General features: G+C 38.0%; 1 pseudogene; it reads left to right on the top strand.

Moving 5' to 3' along the window:
* Nucleotides 1–13705: 13705 nt before the first annotated feature.
* Nucleotides 13706–13824, top strand: LOC119570637 (annotated as a pseudogene).
* The last annotated feature ends 8276 nt before the right edge of the window (nucleotides 13825–22100 follow it).

The following is a 22100-nucleotide window of genomic DNA, read 5'->3' as shown; positions in this document are numbered from 1 at the left end:
AAAAACCCACAATACAAAAACTAGATTTATTGAAAATGAGACTACATCTGGATTCCATCGTCAGACCTGAGGATGGAATAGGCACACAAAAAATTGTGGGAAATTTCTTCTTTAGACCAACTCACACACAAATTAGTTGTTTGTTTTCATGTGGGCAATATATTTAGAAACAGGTGTAATTTTATGGAGCAAAAATGGATCATGAATATATTAACAAGTAATTAAGGAAATTACCTGCAGATCTTGTGCATTCTTATTTGGATCCCACTGTCTAATTGGTATGCTTTTAATCAACTGCTCCCAAAGATAATAAAACTACAAGATACATATATGAAGAAATCACAAGGTTTGCTCTATACTTTTCTTATAAGATACAGTTTCTTTTCTAATAAGTGAATGGAATGCCTAGAATAACTCCTTTTATACATGCTGAGGAAAGAAAAATAATAATTTGTAGCAAAACAAAGTGTGATCATTTACAAAGTGATAAACAAATATTCCCTTTGACAATTATAAACAATAAATGTCACTGACCTTTCACAAAAAAAAAAAAAGGTAAACCACTGACTTATATAGGTTTCTATAGATATAGACACACATAATTTAAATATATACACATGTATCTATACATGTATATATGGAAATATATGTACATGTGTATCTATTTCATTTCATGAATGATCATTGGGTCGATCAGCCATGGTAACTCAATTCATATTTGGGATGTGATCAGTAGCACCAGTGATACGAGTATCTATCAAACAGTGGGTTCGCCCTACTCTCGACTGTTTTCTCCACTAAGTGGAGAAAACAGTGTTTAGGAGGAGTGGTCTCTTCATACATATGTGTGCGTGTGTTGCACGTGTGTGAACATGTGTATGTGTACGTGTGTGTTTAAGCATGTAGTGTATATGTATATGTGTGTGCATGTATGCACATGTGTAGTATGCATGTGTATGTTCATGAATATGTTAATGTATATGTGCATTTGTGTGTGTGTAATACACATACAGTGTGTACATTTGTGAGTGCATGTGTGTTCATTTGTGAGTGCATGTGTGTGATAGTTTGTACATTTGTGTGTATGGCTGGACGTACAGTAGTATAAGTTTGTGTACAATGTGTGTGCCTTTGTGTACAATGTGTGTGCCTTAGTGTGTATGTGTGGACATGTAGTGTGGACATATAGTGTGGACATGTAGTGTGGACATGTGTGTGTGTGTAAATGTATGTGCTAGTGTTATGTATGTCAGTGTGCTAGTATGTACATGTGAGTGTTGATACGTGTACATATGTATGTGCTGGTATGTGTGTACAAGTGTATGTACATGTATGTATTTGTGTGTGTGTGTGTATTTGAACACGTGTGTACGTGTATTTCTACATGGGTATGCACATATCTTTGCATATGTATGTGTGTACATTTCTTCGCACATGTGTGCATATGTGTAGATGTGCAGCTTGTGTGTGAATGTGCGAATGTGTAGATGTGATTGACATGTATGTGTATGGTGATGTATGCATGTGGTAGTACATGCTATATATATATTATTTTAATTATTATATATATTATATATATTATATATATTTATTTAATTTTTTATTTTAAAAATTATTTTTATTTATTTATATATTATTATAATATTATATTATTTTTAATATTTATAAAATTTTATATATATTATATTATATATAAATTAAATTTATTTTTGTATGTTTTCAAATATTATAAATATAATAATATATTACCAAAAACCACTGCAATTTCATAAAAGGTAAATATTCTAAAGGAATTGGGAACGCCCACCAAAACATCACAACATAAAAAATAAAATACACGGCACCGGGAAAATGAACCCCATAAAAAATTTAAAAAAATAAAAAACTAAATTATATAAATGTGTGAAAAATAAAATAACCCTTAATTAAAAATTTAAAAAAAAAATTAAAAATAAATTATATTTTAAATTTTTAATTTTAATTTTATAATATATATATTTAATAATGTATATTTTTAAAAATTATATAATATTTTATATATTTTATATTATAATATATGTATATTTAATTTTTAAAATTTATAATATATATTTTATAAAATTATTATTTATTTATTGTATATAATATTATTTATATTTTATATATTTATTTTTTAAGTTATGAAAAAAAAACCCACAATAAAAAAAAATGAAGAAAAAAACTACAGGACCTCGCAGACCGGAGGAGGAAAGGGCACACAAAAAATTGGGAAAAAATTTTTCTTTAACCAATCACACACAAAATTTGGTTTGTTTTCAGGGGGCAATATAAGAACAGGGAAAGGAGCAAAAGGACATGAAATTTTAAACAAGAAAAAGGGAAATTACCTGCAATTGGCATTCTTTTTTGGCCCCAGGGGCAATTGGTAGAAACAACTGCCCCAAAGATAAAAAACACAAGATACAATTTGGGGGGGAAACAAAAGGGCCAACTTTCAAAGAACAGTTTTCTTTTTAAAAGAAGGAATGCCAGAAAACCCAAAGGGAGGAAAGAAAAATAATAATTTGAGCAAAAAAAAGTGGATCATTACAAAGTGAAAACAAAATTCCCTTGACAATTAAAACAATAAAAGGGCCTTCAAAAAAAAAAAAAGGAAAACCCCTGACTTATATAGGTTCATGAAAAAAGACACCATATTTAAAATATACAAGTATCTAACATGTATATATGGAAAAAAAAAGTACATGTGTATCTATTTCATTTCATGAATGATCATTTGGGGCTCAGCCATGGTAACTCAAATTTATATTTGGATGTGATCAGTAGACCAGGATAAGTATTATCAAAAAGTGGGTTCGCCCTACTCTCGACTGTTTTTCCACTAAGTGGAGAAAACAGTGTTTAGAGGAGGGGGTTTTCATACATTGTGTGCGTGTGTTGCCCCTGTGTGAAAGTGTATGTGTAGGGTGTTTAACTGTAGTTTATATGTATGTGTGTGCATGTATGCACATGTGTAGATGCTGGTATGTTCTAATTTTAAGTTAAGGATTTTTGTGTGTGTAATACACATACAGTGTGACATTTTTGGGGTGCGTGTGTTATTTGTAGGCATGGTGTGATAGTTTTTACATTTGTGTGTATACATGTCCCACATGTTTGTATCATGTGTCAGTTTGTGTATGTGTATATGGGTTTACAGGTGTGTGTGTGTGTGTGTGTACATTTATGTGTATATATGTATAATGTGCGTGCATTTGTGTGTATGGCTGGACGTCAGTAGTATAAGTTTGTGTACAATGTGTGTGCCTTTTGTGTACAATGTTGTCCCTTATTGTGTATGTGTGGACATGTAGTGGGGACATATAGTGTGGACATGTAGTGTGGACATGTGTGTGTGTAAATGTATGTGCTAGTGTTATGTATGTCAGTGTGCTAGTATGTACATGTGAGTGTTGATAGTGTACATATGTAATGTGCTGGTATGTGTGTACAAGTGTATGTACATGTATGTATTTGTGTGTGTGTGGGGTGTATTTGACACTGTGTACGTTATTTCTACATGGGTATGCACATATCTTTGCATATGTATGTGTGTACATTTCTTCGCACATGTGTGCATTGTGTAGATGTGCAGCTTGTGTGTGAATTGCGAATGTGTAGATGTGTGTATTTGAGCATGTATGTGTATGGTTGCATGTATGCATGTGTGTAGGCATACATGCACATGTGTGTGTGTGCACATGTGTATGTCATGTGTATGTACATGAGTGTGTACAATACATGTACAATGCATTTGTGTGCAAGTGTGTGCATTTTGTGAGTGCATGTGTGGTGATAGTGTGTGTATGTGTGTGGGTGTATATGTCATGTGTACATGTGGGTGTATGGGTACGTGTGTATACATGTGTAATATGTATATGGGTGTGTTTACGGGTTTTGTGTGTACATATGTTTGTGAGGGGTGTATATGTGTCCCAATGTGAATGCATTTGCGTGTATGTGTGGACATGTAGAATGGACATGTATGAATATGTCTGTGTGTACATGTGTGTCCTAGTATGTACATGTGTATGCTAGTATGTATGTACATGTATATGCTAGTGTGTGTGTGTGTGGGGGGGGGGGGTGTTTGTACATATGTGTATATGTCTTTATGTGTGTACATGTGAGTGCATATGTGTACATGTATGTGAGTGCACTTTTGTGCACATGTATGTTTACAAGTATGTTTATGTGTGCATGTGAGTGCACGTGCTGTGTGTGTGTGTGTGTGTGTGTGTGTGTGTGTGTGTGTGTGTGTGTGTGTGTGTGTGTGTGTGCATGTGCATACATGTGTGTATACAGTGTTCATGTTTATACATGTATGTGTACATGAATGTTTGTAAATGTGTGTACATTTTATGTGCATACATGTGTGCATGTATGTAACACTATGTGTATATATATGTGTATGTGTATGAAGGTAGGTGTGTGTGTGTGTGTGTGTGTGTGTGTGTGTGTGTGTGTGTGTGTGTGTGTGTGTGTGTGTGTGTGTGTGTGTGTGTGTGTGTACATGTACATGTGTGTTTGTGTGTGTGTGGGTATGTACAATGTATGCATGCGTGTAAACATCCATGTGTGTATGTACATGCATGGTCATGTGTGAGTGGGTGTGTTTACAATTGTGGGCATGTGTGTGTGCATGTGTGTACAAGTGTGGGCATGTGTGTGTGTGTGTGTGTTTGTGTGTGTGTGTGTGTGTGTGTGTGTGTGTGTGTGTGTGTGCATTTGTTTGTGCGTGTGTCTGCATTTGTTTGTACGTGTGTCTGTGTAAGCGAAAAGGCCACCGCTGTCGCCAGATGTAAGCGACACGTGAGTTGGGAGCACCACTTCGCCAGATGTAAGCGAGTGGCCACCGCAAGCCACCAGAATATGAGTGACACGAGAGATTAAGAGCACCGCGTCACCAGGTGTGAGCGAGACAGAGATGGACTTGGGTGGGTCAGTGAAAAGGGGTTTAGCTTGCTGGTTTATTCTTGAAGACAGATATGAGCCCCCCAAGAGCCCCCCGTGTCCCCGAGTGGAGGACGAGGTGGTGGAGCTGGACCCAGTGTGGCTTGGGCCGTCTGCTGTGTCTCTCTGTGTGTGTCTGCCTTACGGACGTGTCCTTTTATGCGGCGGTTCCCTTCGAGGACGGATGTTTGTTCCTGTGCGAAAAGAGAAAGCCGGGCTGCATCTGCGTCCTGCCCAAGGAGAAGGGCTGCGTGCTTGGACGGAGGTGTGAAGTGTACATCCGGCCCTGCTACGTATTGTTGACATCGCTCGGCCACGCGCAAGGCTCGTCCTCGAGCCGACTGAAACCGCTTGAAACATGCAGTAGAGGGTCTGTTTGGTATCTACAGATGGTTCCTGGTGATCCGAGAGTCGCTAGGCCGTCGCGTGCCAGGTAGCGGGTGTGGCAGAGGTTCCCCACTGAGGTGCAACATCAGTAGCGAGGAGGGTCATCGTCTTCAGAAGCTGAAATATAAGTGTACCAGGCCAGTAAAGGGGCTAAGGAGGATGATGATAATGTATTTTTCAATCACCTTACTAAATTGCGAGAAAATGAGAGCATAATAAGGAAAGTTTGTCACAAGAAAGGCGTGTCAAGTAGCGAGTTCAATAAGGTACCATCATATTGAAGATAGAAAAATTAATTGGGAAAAGAATTCCATATATTTGGGTAAATAGGCAAGAAATTATGCTTCGAACACATAGGCAGCTGGACCTGAACTTAATTCTAACAGTGCGCGTCTCGGCGCTTCAATCGTATGAGCGTAAGTGTGCAGCGGGCACGGATTCCTTCGTTTACGGCCATGAGCCGGTTTAACTTGCGGTAAAAATCAACAGTGCGGTCTCGGCGCTTTCAATCGTAGAGCGTAATTCTCGGTGCGGGGGGCGCAGGGTTCCTTCGTTTACGGCCATGAGCCGGGCTAAAATTAATGTGGTGATTGTAATCGAGTAAGCCTTATAAAGCATGGTGTCTCCAAGTGTTGCCATTATTTGCAACTGAAGATACTACCATCAGTACATATTCACCAAACCTTAAACTAAAGAAGCATAAACTCCAGCATTACTGAGGCCCAAGATATCAAACTTCGAGAGGACGTCGTAAAAGAGATTTGGGGTTCAGTTATTAGTCATAGGGATGGCACATGGTAAAATACGCAATCTTAGAGTAAATTTCCCGAGTAAGTGGGCAGGTAGGTAAATAAGAGGATAGTCAGGTGATCGAAATCTACGTGTGAACGAGCGACAGATTAGCACGGCAAGTATGAAGAAACAGTGATATAAAGAACGATTAGTGTATACACAGAATATAACAATACGCAAGAAGTAATGAAGTGATTACTAATAGGAATAACATATAAGAGAAAAAAATAGATATTTCATTAATTCGACACAAATAAACTAAATAATATATGAGAGCAGCCAAACATAACAAAAATTTAAATTTAAAACTTGAAGGTCCCTCTTTTTTCTGAGAGAAATTATATATGCTAAATTGTGCGTCTGAGGATAAAAATTATAATAGACAGAACAATACTAACACAATCATTCAATAGGGGATGGTTAGAGCTGGGAATGGGGTTGTGAAGTGAGGGTGCTGTCACAGGTTGATCTCAGTGTGTGATTGTGTTAAAAAAAAACATGGTTGACAGGGAGAAGTTTGTAGTATAGAGTTAGTAGTGTGCGTAAGTAGAGTGGCGTTACTTGAATTTGAAAAAGGCAACTTGTATGCAAGGTGTGGGTGGGTATAGGGAGGGCAATAGTTACTCTGGCATTAAAGGTACACTTACTTTTGATAGAAAACGAGGAAGATTTTTTGGTGCTGGATAGAACTGCGACATCCTGGCTGTGTTGACGAGGGTTTCGCGAAGAATTAGCGTGGCGGGTGAGCCGGATTGGCGAGTGTGGCGGCGTAGAGTGCGAGGATACACCCTTCAGCAAACTTCGTCAGGAGGGTAGCACAGGCGTGAGTGGTCAGCACGAAGTAGTGGACAGACATGGTGCGGATAGGCGTGATCGAAGAGGACTTGGTAGCGATGGCTGGGCGTTAAAAGAGGCGGGGAGGCGAGCGAGGTTTGGGAGGCGAATATGCGTTGGCGTTTTGAGGTTCTTGAACACCGCTGCCATCAGATGTAAGCGAAAAGGCCACCGCTGTCGCCAGATGTAAGCGAGTGGCCACCGTGAGTTGGGGCACCACTTCGCCAGATGTAAGCGAGTGGCCACCGCAAGCCACCAGAATATGAGTGACACGAGAGATTAAGAGCACCGCGTCACCAGGTGTGAGCGAGACGAGAGATGGACTTGGTTTGGGTTCATGAAAAGGTTTAGCTTGCTGGTTTATTCTTGAAGACAGATATGAGACCCCCCAAGAGACCCCCGTGTCCCCGAGTGGAGGACGAGGTGGTGGAGCTGGAAACCCAGTTGGCTTGGGCCGTCTGCTGTGTCTCTCTGTGTGTGTCTGCCTTACGGACGTGTCCCTTTTTTGCGGCGGTTCCCTTCGAGGACGGATGTTTGTTCCTGTGCGAAAAGAGAAAGCCGGGCTGCATCAGCGTCCTGCCCAAGGAGAAGGGCTGCGTGCTTGGACGGAGGTGTGAAGTGTACATCCGGCACTGCTACGTATTGCTGACAGTCTGCATTTGTTTGTACGTGTGTCTGCATTTGTTTGTACGTGTGTCTGCATTTGTTTGTACATGTGTCTGCATTTGTTGTACATGAGTATGTGTTGTGTGTGTGTGTGTGTGTGTGTGGTGTGTGTGTACATGTGTGTGTATGTGTGTGTGCATTTGTATGTACATGTGTGTGTATGTACATGTGTGTGTATGTGTGTGTGTGTGTGTGTATGTGTGTGTGTGTGTGTGTGTGTGTGTGTGTGTTTGTGTGTGTGTGTGTGTGTGTGTGTGTGTGTGTGTGTGTGTGTGTGTGTGTGCATTTGTATGTACATGTTGTGTGCGCGCATTTGTATGTAAATGTGTGTTTAATGTATGTGTACGTGTGTGTGAACGTGTATGTGTACATGTGTGTGTGAACGTGTATGTGTTTTTGTGTGTGTGTGTGTGTGTGAGTGTGAACGTGTATGTGTGCATGTGTGTATGTGTATTGTGCGTATATTTTATTGTGCATGTAACATGCGTATGTATGTATGCACGTGTGTAGGTATGCATTATGTACGCATGCATGTGTGTACATGTGTGTGTGTGTGTGTGTACAATGTGTGTGCATGTGTGTGTGATAGTGTGTGCATTTGTGAGTACAAGTGTGTGTGATATGGTGTACATTTGTGGTGCAAGTGTGTGTGTGCATTTATGTGTGTAAGTGTGTTGATAGTGTGTGCATTTGTGAGGGCAAGTGTTTTTTGACAGTATGCCCTGTCCATCTGTAAGTGTGTGTATACATGTGTACATGTGGGTCTATGTGTATATGGGGTGTTTACATATGTATATATATGAACAATTGTTGAGTGTGTATATGGTGTGTTTAATATGTATATATATGAACATTGGAGTGGTATAGGGTGTGTGCAATTGTGTAGTGTGGTGTGTGTACACGTGTGTTTATATATATAATATATATATATTATATATATATATATAATAATAATATATATAATTATATATATATATATATATATATATTTTATATATATACACACATGTGTGATAATGTGAGTGTAAGGGGTGTACTAGTTTTGTGTATACAATGGGGTCTATGTAAACCTGGTGTGATTCTATGTGAACATGTGTGTACTATTGTGTGGTGTGTGTGTTTTGTACTAGTGTGGGTTTTGTGTGTGTGTGTACTAGTGTGTGTGTGTGTGTGTGTGTACTAGTGTGTGCGTGTGGGGGTGCGTTTGTGTGTGTGCGTGTGTGTGTGCGTGTGCGTGTGGGGTGTGTGTGGTGTGTGGGGACTAGTGGTGTGTGTGCGTGTACTAGTGTGTGTGTTATTGTGTGTGTGTTTTGTAAAAGTGTGTGTGTGTGTGTCTTCGTGTGTGGTGGTGTGTGATCGTTCCCTTTCGTTTTGGGGTGTGTGGGGTTTTGTTGTGGTTTTGTGTGGTGTTTTGTGTGGTTTTTGTGTTTTGTGTGTGTGTTGTGGGGTGTTGTGTTGTGTGTGTGTGTGTGGGGGTGGGTGGGGTTTCTATCCCTGGTGGTTGTGTGTGTGTGTACATATATATGTTGGCGGGTGGGGGTGTGTCGGGTGGTGTGGGGTGTGTGTGTGTGTGTGTGTGTGTTGGTTGGGTGTGTTGTGTGGGGTGTGTGTGTGTGTGTGTGTGTGTGTGTGTGTGCGTGTGGTGTGCGGGGGTGCGTTGGTGCGTTGGGGTGCGTGCGTGTGGTGTCGTGTTATTTGTGTGTCGCGCGTGCGTTTCGTGCGTGTGTGCGTGTGTGTGTGTGGTGTGTGGTGTTGTGGTGTGTGTGTGTGTGTGTGTGTGTGGGGGTGTGGGGTGGGTGTGTGTGTGGTGTTGCGTGTTGTGTGGTGTGCGTGTGTGTGCAGTTTGGTTCAGTTTTTTGGGTTTTATCGGATTTCGTGATTGGTTCTGCGTGTGCGTTACATGGTGGTATTTACTGTTTTTAAATTTATTTGGCGCCGCGATGGCGGTGGTCCCTTTTCTTGGTCGTTACTTGTTTCTGGGGGTTGTTCGGGTTGTGTGTCGTTTTGTTTCTTGCGTGTCATCTGCCTGTGGTGTGCGTGGGTTTCGGTGTCAAATCGGTTAAAAACCAATATTTGGGTTTATTTTCCATTAAATGATTTCAAACTTGTGTTTAAATATTTTTAATAAAATTTTTAAAATAAAAGTTTTAAAAAATTTTAACACAACAGAGGCTTCAACGCAAAGGAAGAGGTAACAAAAATTTAAATTGGTCGGAAACAATTTCTCTGCATCAATCATTTTTTTTGGTAACAGGAAAAACATATATAACCTTTTTACCATGAATATATTTTAATCGTGCTCATTCCTCACCTGAAAAAGGGGTGGGATCCTACCGGGAAAATAAGGTCAATTCTATTGGGCCTTTTCAATGGGGAAAAGCATAACGTTGTTTACCCCCCCCCCCCGACTTTCATAAATTATGTGAAATTGGGGAAAATTTGTATTAGGAAAAAAAATTAAAGAACAGTTAAAAAAATTTAAAAACACGATATGGATTTTATTTCCATTTTTAAATAAAGTGTAATGTGATTTAAAAAAAGAAAAATAAAAATATTCCCGATGTAATTAAATCGTGCAAAAAACACAAATTATGTGATAACCACGGGAAACTTCCATATTGCTACACAATTTTTTGAAAAGTTTAAATAAATTTAATATACGTTTTGCCACTCTTAACCCTTTAACCACATCTGGGGAAAATGAAAAACAAAACCACGGGAGATAAAAAATTTCACTTCTACCCTGGTGTTTTTGCAAATTAGGAACCACTATCCCTTTTGTTTTACCCTCCCCCCAAGGCTAAATCAATTTATTTTTTTAGGAATGGAAATTTCGTTAAAAAATTGGAAAAAACAAATTTACCGACAGCCCCAGGTAAAGGGGAAAACATTCCCAATAACACGATTTTCCCCTTTGATTGGGATGTAAATTTCCCTTTTTACAAATTCATTTAAATGTAATTTCCCTTACCCCAAAACATAAAACTTTAACCGTTATTTTAAAGAAATACAAATGCAAAACAATTATTATTCTCTCCTTTTGTGGGAGTTTTGCCCCCAAATTTCCCCCCTTCCTTAAAAATGGGTGGCCCCGGGTTTTCACAATTTTTACAAGCTTTCGACAACTTATTTCAAACTTTTCCCCATCCCATTTACAAAATCTTGAAACATAAACCTTAGGGAACCCCCAAAAAATCGAAAAACCAAACACTTAAAAAAAGAATTTAAGCCCTTTCTCCTTTTTTTTTGATTTTAGAGCCAATAAAAAATTTTAGAACCCTCCCTTTTTAAAAGATTGGCCCCCTTCCTCGGCCCAAATATTCACAAAATCAGAAAATATATTTAACTTTTCTTTTTTCAAGGACGACTGCCCAAAATTTCTTTTAAAAATTAAGAAAACAGTGATTTTTTTCATTTTACATTGACCTTCCATTGGGTAGCTTTGTAAAAAATTTCCAAAAAAAGGGGGGTAATGCTGTTTTAAGGACTTGATACATAACCCCTCCTTCTTTAAAAATAATAAGTGTTATAAAATTTAATTATCTTTTCTCCATCATTTTAAACCTTTAAATGCTATTTATAAAAAAGCCTCAAACAAAGTTTTTTACTGCCTCCCCCCTCTTTGAAAGGGATGTTTTGGGAGTTTTTTTTTCCACCAAAATTTCCCCCTTTAATAAATTTAATTTTAAATGCAAATTCCCCTTTTGTATCTTAGGGTTTCCTTTAAAAGATGTTACAGGATCCAGAAATTAGAGCTTAAGGGGTTAGTTTATTCCTCGTTTTTACTAAGCTCTTGGGCTCAAATGTTTTGTTATCAGAACAAAAAGCAAAAAACCAAAAGTGTGAGAAAATGCCCTCGGGGATGTCTTTGGGATGCTTATTTAGGGGACCTCCGTTTTTTTTTTTTTTTTTTTGTCTGATTTTTTTTTCTTCCGAGGTAAATAAAAAATATTTGTTTTGGTTGGTGTGTTTTTGGGACCCATTTTTGTGTTTAATTTGAGAGGTGTATTTGACGCTCGGCAACCCATGATTTGTTGTTTTCTGTATCTGTTATCCTGGGATAAAATTTAATGCCCATTTACTCGTTAAAAGATTTTTGGAAGAAAATTACAAAGGCCCGATTTTTTTTTTCCATTTAAACTTGATTTTTTTTGTCATTGGCTTTGGGATTTTCTTAAAAAAAGTACACAAAATACTGTGAAGGCTTAAAGATAAATGGACGTCCTGGGGAAAATAATAATGAACCATAATTCAAGTAAATGTTTAATACTATTTTTTGTGCTATCATATTCTACTCCAATGCTTTTAATTTTGTAAACATCAGTAACTAACGTTTTGTATGAAATCTCTAATGGTTTCAAAAAAGAGGCTTTTTGTGATGCCCCTTTTTTTTTTTGTGCACTGTGTATAATTTCGAATTTTTAGTAGGATATAATGAAAATATTCATAAAAATTAGAATACCAGGATACCAAAATAGCGTTTAAAGTGGGTTATTATTTAAAAAAGCAAAATTTTTTTTTTAAAAGATTGGAAAAAATAAACAAAATTAATTAAAAGAAAAATTCAATTTACCGGAAGAAAACCCCCAAATTTTATTTCCTTTTGGGAATTTTTTAATTTTAGGGTACTTACTACTGAAAAATATTCTTATAGTACTGTATGATACGTTTATGAAGTGTTACCATGGCCATCACCAAGAACTTAGCATGTCTAATTGGGTGATTAGTCATTATACCCTCTCTCTGTTATCTACTGACAGCCCTCATTTGCTCAAAATGTTGTGTTTAGTGAGACAGGAGCGAGCGCAAGCGAGGAAGAGTGTGAGATCAAATGCCCGCGGGCATGTGCGTTTGTGTATGTGTCTGTGTTTATTTATGTGTGGTAACACCTGTTTGTGAGCGCGTGCGCGTGTGTGATTATTTATGTGTCGAGTTTGTGTCTGTGTTTTTGTTTTTTCTTTATTGAGTGTATGTGTGTGATTATATGTCTGTATGTGTTTGTTTGAGTGTGCGTTTGTTTGTACCGGCGAGTTTGTGTGTGTTTATGCGATTGTAGGTGTATGGGTTTGAACGCGTGCGCGCAGCCTATGCGATTTGGTGTGTGTGCGTGTGATCGTCCGTGTGAGTGCGTGCTTGTAAATAATTTTTATATCGGCCCCACTCTTCGACTCGGTCCAGAAATTCTGATCTGGTTTGTGGCAACGAATAAGTTATCAAATGGCAGATTAAGTTCAAAGTGAAAATATTTTAGTCCAAGGAAGTACTGAAACATATGTTTGTTTTTTGTCAGATATTAAATATTCGGACTATGGAGAATTTCTCCTTCTTTACAAACAGCATTGCGGCACAACAATATACTAGTGTAATCTACTATGAGTATCATTGTGAATAAGATGGCCACAGTCACCATGATTGTTATTTCTTACCATGATTACTAACATTAATTTCATTGAATTAACAAGTTCCTAATCATCATCGTTATTGGTAGGATAATCATTATCATTACCAACATTAATACTGTTTACATTTCGTTTAAATTGTCATCAGTAACATTATCACCAGTATCTTTGATATGATGCTAATAATGATTTACATTAATCATAATAGCAGCAGTATTATTACCATGGCCATGACAACAACAACTATGTTGACGGCACTAATTATAGACTAATAACAATAATAATGATAGTGAGAATAATAATGAAAATAATAATAATCATAAAAATAGAAATACAACTAAAATACTCATAACAATAGCGGTAAAGTTTTATATTAAAGCACTCAAGATTGAATAATAATCGCCATTACTGCTTATGGTTAGCTATATCATTTAACTCTGTGCAAGAAATATATAACATAAATGCACAAATATAAAATAGGTTATAGTGATGGAGATAATTATTATATAAATCTATTGTTTACCTTTATTAATTTTTATATCTTCACACACTGGTCACAGCTAGAATGCAATAGTATTAAAGTTTAACGCACACAACAAAAGATACATTATATGCATGAAAAACGACAGAAATGTGTTTAATGTTCATCTTCCTCTGCCAACCATCATAAAACGTTGAAAGCACCGCTTCTCGTCCGATCAGCGAAGCTAAGCAACGTTGGGTGTGGTCAGTACTTGGATGAATGATCGCCTGGGAACACCAGATGCTGTTGGCATTTGTTATATATGCAGTGTATGTTTGGGATTTTAGTGGTCATGGTGTTTTCAATGTATTCTTCGACATACTGCTTAATAAGAAAAGTTCATACTACATTATTTGAGATTTAAAACAAACCCAAAAAATAGACTGATGGACGTATTAATAATAACAGAAACTTATGTTTCAATAAAAAAGTAAAAGTAAATTTACCGCTGCAAAGATCGGAAGGGTAGACAGAAAACAGATGGAAAACAATTTAGTGGTAAATAATAATAATAATAATAATAATAATAATAATAATAATAATAAAAATAATAATAATAATAACGATATCTGCAAAAGAACATAAACATAAAATGATAAAATGGATATCAGTCTCCAGGAAATAACGATTAAATTTTCCCAATATTCGAAGCAATATTTATATCAAGTGCAATATTAAAGTTTAAGATCCAATGAGCAAAGTTAAGCAACTTTGATTTTGGTCAGTACTCGCATGGGTAACCACCTGAAAAACAGATGGTATTTTCATTTTACTATTATTAATGCACGCTCTTTTACTTATTCCTTTTCTTGCACTAGTGTAGTATATGTTACCCCAAGCGGCGGTTCACTGAGGCCATCTTGGTTCTGATTAATTAACTCGTGGTAGGTCGGGTCATTTATAGAAAACAGATTTACTTTTTTTCGGTGGATGGGGTAGAAAGCAATACAATATATTTACAGGATAACCACTAATAGAAGCACACAGTATATCTGAGCCAGATAAAACAGATTTAGAAACTCTTTTAAACTTTAAAGTTCAAACATAGACAACAGGAAACTACATATAAGTGAAAATCTCGAAAACATGTCCACGGCCTTGTAGCTTAATAATCTTTCGTCATCCTATCGGCAAATGATTTTGCTATAATTATCATCCTGATCATAGAAATCTTAATTATTTGTATCATTAGATGCTTGTGATCACAATTACTATCATGTTTTCTTCTTTACATGATCGCTATCATTTATTTTATCTGATTATTGATTACTAATTCTCATTGGTAGTACGATTATAACCACTATTATCAACATTATTTCTATTAAATTTTTATTTAATTATCATCAATATTAATACCAGTATCATAAATATGATCATTATGATTTACTTTTATCATTATAGTAGCATCATTATGATATCATCGTCGTCGGAGAGAATTATGCATTCTAAACATTTTATTAAAATTCTGATACTAAACAGATTTTTGCGGCAGTTTTTACAAAGAAAAAATAAGTTAAGTTGTAATAATGATATTAATTGTGTTAACAATAACCTTATCGGTAATGATATCTATGAAAGAACAATCGGTATAAAATGGTTGTAGTAAAGAAATCAGTCTAATAAGAAAAATAATTATATATAATACTATCACGATTAGTTTTTAGCAATATATTTGGCATAATTTAGATTCTTTGCTCTGTGGGGGTGGGGGGTGTTTTTTCAGAAAACACATTTATTTCACTTTCTTAAGAATGTTATGATTTATGTGAATGGCACTTTTAAAAAATCTTTTCTTACAGAGTAAATTAACATGCCTGTTTGGGAGATACAAAATCCTCCCGCCGACCATTGTGTTATATTAGCTATTCATTTAGCTCTGTGCAGGAGATCTATTGCTGTGTACACTTAAAAATCAAAACAATATTATACAAATCAATTTTGAGCATTGCTGGTACCCTTCCACGGGATATTTACTTATCATCCCCCTTTTGCTATAAACATTATATTAACTTATGATGGTAGTCAATGTATATAGGAAAGAATGTATTCATAAGACCCCATTAAATGTAACACATAAGTAGGTTTAAATAACGTTATAAAATTAAAACCTGAGTAAGTGATGGGACAAAAAGCGTGCTTTAAAACGTGGAATCGTTCCAGAATATTAGCCGCTTTCTGTCAGTCCCAAAGTTTATATATTATATAATAATATATTAAATATATATATAATTTTATATTAATAATTTTCAATAGTGTTTTTTTCCTTTGCAAAAACTCATTACCATGAAACCCCATCACATCACTGAGTCTGTCCATTTATATGCATTAATAACAACACCTACGGTCATATAGCTAATTCAACTCAAATGAAATAAAGAAATGTTTGATAATAAAAAAAAACATGGTGACCATGATCATAATGAAAAAAACATAGTAAACCCCAATTACGGTATGGATACTAGTTTTTTGTCCCTTACCCCCACGGGCCACTCGTGTTTAAGTTTTTTGCAGACCGGACCTCTTTTTAACGCATAACAACAAACTAAAAGTTTTGTGCCACAAGATTTACCCTGGACCCCCGGGGCCTCTCGTCCCCTTGACATTTTGTTCCTAAATTTTCTAACTTAAATTTAAAGTAAAGTAAAATCTTGAAATTTACACATCTTATAGTGTTTTGCCAGCACCTCATGCTCTTTTTTTTGCAGGTGAACGAGACTACAGTGGGGTAGTCAGCCCCCCCCTCAGACCGCATTCTCTTCTACCCCAGGGAGCCCTTTGGGCTTTGCCCCCTGGGTAGGAGGCCCATAGTTGGGGCGTCCTTTTGGGGCTTTTTTTTCTCCCTCAAAATTTTTTTCCCTCCTAATGTGACTTTCCGACCCTCCCGGGGTTTTCCTCGTATCCCGTATTCGCTTGAGGGGGGGCCTACTTCCCGTCCTTCCCTGGGAAAGTTCGGCGGTGGGGCATGTCCTAACATCCTCGATCCCTCTGTGGTACGGCAAACGCAACCAGCTTCCATGGGGGGGGGGGGTAGGGGGACGAAAAAAGGCCTTACTCTCTTAGCTATTTTTTGTTAGGTTCTACCAAAAGTTAAAGTTTTGGACCCCTTCGGGCAAAAATTTTAAGCAAAGGGGTCGGAACTGGTCCGATGCCAGTATGGTGCTCCCCCCGGCTACCCCTTTCTCCTCCCAAGGAGGGGGGGGCGACTAACGACCGCCTAAGAAAATTCGCCCCGAAAAAGGGAACCCCTACTAATAAAAATCTTGAAGACCATTTTCAAATCCTACGAGAATGAAAGGGTTTTCGCAAAGAAAAATGCGTAATGAAAATCAATCGCTTTTGAACGTAAACCCCTTTATCACAAAAAGGCCCTTTGATGGTCAAGTGGACGGGGTTTTTTGTTTTTTTGTAAAAAATTGCGAGATGGAACCTCCTTTTTAAAGTACAATACAACCCCCAGTTTAAAGGTTTTATTTAACTGACCAAATTCATGATTTTCGATTTAAAAGTAACTATCCCATTCCCCCCAAATACTGAAAGGGGAGTAATCTTTCACGGGGGTTTGGGACGAGGGAAAAAAGTGAAATTTTTGAGAGCATGAAGGACCAAGACGTAGTGGACGTTAATTTATGACCAAAAAGGACGGAATGTGCGAACGAAAACTGGCTTTTTTTTTCCCTTTTGCTTTGAATAAAATTCCAGATATGAAATGTCGTTTAAAACTTTTTAAGAAAGACCTTTGCCAAAAAGCCAATGCAGAAAGTCCAAAAATTCGGAAAAACCCACCTCATTAAAGTGCTTGATAAAACTCAAATAATTGGTTGCCGTAAATGTGCTAAAGCCCATGACACCATCACTTGTTACCCAAAATCCCCAAAATGTGTAATTGTGGAGTCCCCAACATCAATCTTGAATCAACACCCTGAAGAAGGAGCCGGACATTGCAAAATGGGAAGCATGAAGTTATTTATCTGAAGCTAATAGGAAAGTGGAAAGTTTGACACACAACCCGATACTTCCTATGCCAAAGCGAAACAAACATCACCCCTAATGTAGTAATGTCAGTCAACCCCTTCAGCAGGTAAAGAATTGCCGACCTAAAAAACCGTTAAAAAATTTAAATATTAAATTTTATCATTTGACAAAATTTGGGGTCGATCAAATGGCGCATAAAACCCGCATAAAAACCTAAGGAGGCTGATCCGAATCACATCGGAGCGCACCTTCCCTCCGGGACCCCCTGTGAGGACTTCGTCGGCTCGCGATCGCTTTGGGGAGAGAAGCAGATCGAAATCTGTCAATCGTTTCTCGCCAGGAGGTGAGACAGGGGCCCTTCGTCCCAAACCATCCCGAAGAGGTCCCGGGAAGCAGGGAGAGGGGGTTCTCCCCCCCCCCCCAAAAAAAAAAAAAAAAAAAATGGTGGACAAGGCACTTCCAAACCCCAAAAAATAATCTTCGCGTCGCCCATTATCCCCTAGAATGTCGAAGTTTTTACTAAAGTAATGACCTAAATTATTACCTCGTCCTATGTTCGATTTTATAGTTCTCCAAGAAACGCACTTAGCAAACCTCGTCTCTGACGGGGTCGTTTCGCTGAGGAACACCTTTTATGTCGGAAGGATCGGAGGGTAGGGGTGGGGTGGAGTCCATGACACCACCAAAGCCTCCCTTTTACAGAAGTGACTATTTTCTACTTGGAATTTGTCGCTGCAAAGAAAAAATTAATGGCACTATCGGGCTATATGTCACTTTAGTCCACCTGATGGCAGTGATAGCTATGATACTTTTTGCTCTTCGGGAACGTCTCCCACAAAAAAAAGTAATTTTAGCTGTTTTTAAAAATGCTCATCAACGTTAGGGTTCCCTGTAGGGGAGGTAAGGTGGGAAAGTAGTTAAGTTGTTTATATTCGATTAATCCTGAAGATGGGAATCCGGCGGGGGGACGATAATACCGGGAATTTGAGCTTTTTTGACTTATACTGTCTTTATCAAAAGCAGCCAATGCCTGTGGCCACCATTGACACTCGTTGGGAAACGATATTTCCTATTTTTATTTTAAAAATTTATGCGACACAGGGGGAACAATTCGCGCCCAAATTTAAAGTAAACGACAGACTGGTTGCCTTCACAAGGAGCGTCAAGCTCGAACTTGTTGGAGAAACCATTGATGAAAAATAAACAATATTCAGAAAATTTGTTTAAAGCAGCATTGCCATCCATTCCTAAACCGAAGTAGCGTTAAACATGAGTTCCCTGGTGGACACCAAATTGCCGCGGGCACTGTGCCGACCCAATTCAACGCTTTTCAAAAAAAACATCACTAAAAGGGGAATTTTGCAATTTCAAAAATAGCAAAAGCTGGGCTCGTAGAATAAAAAAACAAAAAAAAGAGACTCCTGCCCGGAGCTTTGTTCAAATAAATAGCCCAAAACAAAACATCAAGGTTTGGTCCACTATTAATAAAAAAAAAAAATTTTTAAAAATTAAAAATCATCACTGAAGAGGGCCTAATTTCGATCACCTTGAGACATTGCTAAAGCACTCGCCCGGCAGTTATCTCATACAAAGCAGCTAGCTAAATTCCATCCTCTTCCTGACCACAAAGAAGAGGGGAGCTGCAACAAAACACTTTGCCACAGGAGAGCTTTGATTACAATAAAGATTTACAAAGGGTGAGCTTGTCCGAGCCCTAGAAACCCGAAGGACATCCCCCGGCCCCGATAGATTCGATATGAGATGAGAAGCATCTTAAACTGATACATGAAAATTTGGGGGCTAGAAGTGTACAAAGAAATTTGGGAAAAACCACACTTTTCCCAAAATCATGCATTCGCCCACATCTTCCCATATTGAAGGGGGGGTTAAACCCAGACTTGCCATCTCCTACCGCCCAAATTTCCAAAGGGCAGGAACGAATTGTTAACTAGGGTATTGCTTTTTTAAAAATTTCCTAATTTACTAGTTGCGAGCGTGCGGGTTCCGCAAAGGGGCGCCCAAAATCTGATCAGAGTAAAGCTGGGCAGTCATATTCAAGAGGCCCTTTCCAAAAAAAAATTTTTTTATTCAGTATTTTAATATAGAAAAAACCTACGACATGACATGGCATAGGGGTACTTAAAAAAATTTTTGCTTTTGGGTTACGTGGGAATTGCCTTGTTTTATTCAAGATTTCATTTCTGACAGAACTTTTTCGTCAAATTTTTTTCCGACAAGTCACTTTTTGGGCATTTTGTCCGGCAAAGGGAAGGAAATGTCTGTCACCAACATTATTTCTATTATGATTAAGACATTTACCAACTCCTCCCCGGAATCTTTTAAATTCCCTGTAATGATGATTGTGCTTAGGCATTCCACAATAATGCAGAATTCCAGCAAATCGCATCCAATTTGGGACTGATATGATTCTAAATGGGGCCTCCATGGGGTTTTAAGTTTTCCCTAGAAAAGAGTTTGGGATATTTTTTTTTTTTAATAGGAGGGAACCAAAAAAGGCTAACCTTTGCAACCCCCCAAAACCTATTCAAAATTCGCTACATTTTTAGGTCTATTTTTTGATATAGACTAAATTGGAAAGACCCCAAATTGGTCATTTAAAAAAAAAAAGTCAAAGAGCACTAAATTTATTTAAAATATATTTTTGGAATAAATGGGAGCCATAGACAGTCTTTGCTAAAGGTATATAAAACCCTGATTAGGTCTAAAGTAATTATGGGTCATCGTGTTGGTTCGGCATGGAACAATTTTTAAAGGTTTGGATGCTGGCAGAATGCTTGTTTGCGTGGGTGTCTTGGACCTTGAAGTGCACTCGGGCGAGCGTCTTGAGTAGAGTCAGGGTACCCCCCCTCCACTAGACCACCGTTTCCCTGAACTATGCCGCAAAGGTGGCTCGAGACCCGACCACCCTAAGGGGAATAGTGGCATTTGGCCCTTTTTCCCCGAGACTCCGACCTCGCGAGAAAGTCGGTATAGATTTCTCTACCATCGAACCCCGGTTCAGGGCAATATGGCCATGGGAAAATCCCAATTTTTTTCCCTCTGGGGGCTTGGGCCCATCACTAACCATGGCGCCGGGGGGTGGAGGGGTTCCAAGTTCAAAGACTTATTAAAAATCTCCCTTTTTTCAAAAATATATACCAACGGCTCCCAAAACAGAAGGGGTTTGGGTGCGGGGGTATGGTCGCTGAAAGGAAAAAGTTTAACGCGAATCATAATCATCTTTCTTTCTAACTTCTTTCCATTTATAAAGCCATGATTTTGCACTATCGACGACCCACGATAGAAAAATATTTTTTTCGATTCATTAGTTTTATAAAGCCATTAAATCTTAGAAACCACCAAAAATGAACTTTTGGGTAAAATCATTGTAAGCTAAATGGCCAACAAATCAATAAACTAAAATGGGTACCAGGGCCCCTCTGGTATCCTGGGAAAGAGCGGTGACAAATTAGCCGGTCAATGGGATCTTGACCTTAGCTAGTCCTCAGATCTCAGGTGTTTTGTGTCTCTTATAAAAACAAAAACATTCCTTACAAAGTGAGTGGACCACCCCCCAACCACCAAAAAATCAAAACCACAATGAACTGTGGGATACACCCCAGGAAAATCAAAGGGGGGAGGGGGTGTTGGCTCGACTGGGGGAATGCCCCCTAAAAAAACACCTCACTCCCTACATTTAAAAAAGATTCCCCCCCCAATGTCACTCTGGGAAAATTAGCCTTACATTCCCCCCAATATTTTTGTCTGCAACAATACATAATACAAAGGGAAAAAAAAAAAATTTTTTTCCAAAAAAAAATAAGATTTTACATTACCAAAATTTACAGATGGAAAAAAATACATCTAAAAAATCATTTTTTAAGGGAGACAAAACTTTATGACCTTATATGATTGAAGAATATAATTTCCCTTGGCTTAAAAACCTTGGCCCCCAAGGCTGGTTGTACCCAAAAAATCCAAAAAAGAAAAAAAGAAAGAAAAGCCCGACATGTTTTTTACTTGAGCCCTTTTTTAAAAATGCACTTTTCCCATTGTGCAAGTTTTTGTTTTTGGAAATTTTTTTAATCTTTCTACGGGACTTAGACGGACCTAATGTTTGCTGAATGCTTCGTTTGTGCGTTTTCCCCTTAGGGTAAAAAGTTATACAGCGCCGGAGGGAAGGCTTGTAAAAAAACATTCTTTTTGCAACACAATTTTAACCCTGAAACCTTGAGAAATGCATATAAAAAACCCAAAGCATCTGGTGTTCCCAAGCGTTCACCCATCCAAGTACTCACCAGACCCAACGTTGTTTCAGTTCGCTGATCGGCCGACAACCCGTGTTTTCATCGTGGTTTGATCGTTGTCGTCAACTTAAAACATTAACCAGCTTTACTCAGTGATCACAGATTTTTCATACATAATATAATTTATCTTTTGTTGTTGGCATAAAACTTCTTAAAATGGCATTCCATCTAATCACTCGGATCTGCTCCACAGTGCATCAATCATCACTTTTTGGGTACAGACAATTGTCACCACTTTAAAGCACCTGT

The sequence above is a fragment of the Penaeus monodon genome, unplaced genomic scaffold (genome assembly GCF_015228065.2).
Source record: "Penaeus monodon isolate SGIC_2016 unplaced genomic scaffold, NSTDA_Pmon_1 PmonScaffold_337, whole genome shotgun sequence".
NCBI lineage: Eukaryota > Metazoa > Arthropoda > Malacostraca > Decapoda > Penaeidae > Penaeus > Penaeus monodon.
Note: the sequence above shows the minus strand (reverse complement) of the source record. Positions and strands in the feature narration are given on the sequence as shown.